Source organism: Schistocerca nitens, chromosome 2, assembly GCF_023898315.1.
Source record: "Schistocerca nitens isolate TAMUIC-IGC-003100 chromosome 2, iqSchNite1.1, whole genome shotgun sequence".
NCBI lineage: Eukaryota > Metazoa > Arthropoda > Insecta > Orthoptera > Acrididae > Schistocerca > Schistocerca nitens.
The window spans coordinates 316,917,209-316,918,926 of record NC_064615.1 but is presented as its reverse complement, the minus strand read 5'-3'; the positions used below and the strand labels follow the sequence as shown (position 1 = coordinate 316,918,926).

Sequence of the window (1,718 nt, the reverse complement as noted above, 5' to 3'; positions counted from 1 at the left end):
GCAGCAGCTCAAGTTCAAATAGTGCAGTCATTTTATCTGGAATATAACTGGGACTGTTGTCACCAGAGTGCCAACAAAAAAGATACTATAGCTGTAACAATTGAAGGTCAAAAAGTTGTGAAAGTTAAGAGGTACATGACTCACAGTATTAAAGAAACTTTTGTAATTTACAAGAGCAACTATACAACACCACGTATTGGAAGATCAAAATTTTATGCACTACGACCTAAGTGCGTAGTTCCACACCCACCTACAGATGTCTGTTTATGTGTGTAATGCGTGAATTTTGAACTTTGTGTGGAAAATTTGAAGAACGTACTGGAGCAAGTGTTATATGACACCTCGGTTGGGCATGTGAAGCCAGTAGTAGGCTGTGCCGTAAAGCGAGAGACTTGGTTGTTTCAAGAATGTGGCTACTGCACTGGAAAGGGAGGACTGCCTTTACAGACACTTAGCCTGGAAGACGTAGCAGATAACGCTGCAGAAATTACATATGCAACATGGGAGCAAAATAACATGTTTACAAAAACTGTTGCCTTCGACAGTTTCAATGATGAACTTAGTAAATGGTCAGTGAAAGCAGTAACACACCAGCATCTGAAGAAATTGCAATAATTACACATTGCAGAAGTGAAAGGGTGTGTTCAGGCTGAAGAATTATGTTTAGTGCTTAACTATGATTTTGCTGAGTACTGGTCTGTAATTCTCCCACAAGAAGTACAAGGGTATCATTGAAGTAATGACAAGGTTTCAATTTTTACAGGAGTGACATATCTTCAAGACAAGACCACAAGTGATGACACAGGACATGACTCAGCACATGCTTTGCTAGCAATGTGCAAAATTCTTCAACTGCAAACAGGGGCAGAGAAGATCATCATTACTTCTGATGGTGCTCTTAGTCATTTTAAAAATCGTTACCAGCAGTTTGAATTGAGTAAGTCGCTTGTGCCAACTGACTGGGTATACAGTGCTACTGGTAACGGGAAGGGGCCTTGTGATGGTGTAGGAAGCCTGCTGAAGTGGAATGCTACGCAACATAATCTTTCCAGACCAAATACAGCTGCAATTCAGAATGCTGGGGATTTTACGAGTCATGAAATCTTAACACATCCACAGCCCTCATTCTTTTGACCAAAGAGGAAATCGAAGAATTCTGTGAGCAGAAAAAAGAAGAATGATCCAAAAAAACTGGTCCCCTGAAAGGAATTCAGAAGGCACATTTTTGGACTCAAAGTGATGGGCGAACTCATATTGCTTGAAGAGCAAGAAAGAAGAAATTTCGTTCGTTCAGCCAACACCTCAGAAACAGCAGGATAATATTCAGATTCCAGAATGAGATTTTCACTCTGCAACAGAGTGTGCACTGATATGAAACTTCCTGGCAGATTAAAACTGTGCCGGACCGAGACTCAAACTCGGGACCTTTGCCTTTCGAGGGCAAGTGCTCTACCAACTGAGCTACCCAAGCATGACTCACACCCCGTCCTCACAGCTTTACTTTGCTAGTACCTCGTCTCCTTCCTTCCAAACTTTACAGAAGCTCTCCTGCGAACCTTGCAGAACTAGCACTCCTGAAAGAAAGGATACTGCGGAGACATGGCTTAGCAACAGCCTGGGGGATGTTTCCAGAATGAGATTTTCACTTTGCAGCAGAGTGTGCGCTGATATGAAACTTCCTGGCAAATTAAAACCTGAGAAGGGGGATGTTTGTGGTG

General features: G+C 42.2%; 1 non-coding gene across 1 annotated transcript; it reads right to left on the bottom strand.

The window, feature by feature from the left end:
• Positions 1-1,397: 1,397 nt before the first annotated feature.
• On the bottom strand, positions 1,398-1,472 carry Trnas-cga (transfer RNA serine (anticodon CGA)). Its single transcript has one exon. It is a non-coding gene; the product is annotated as a tRNA-Ser (tRNA).
• Positions 1,473-1,718: the final 246 nt, after the last annotated feature.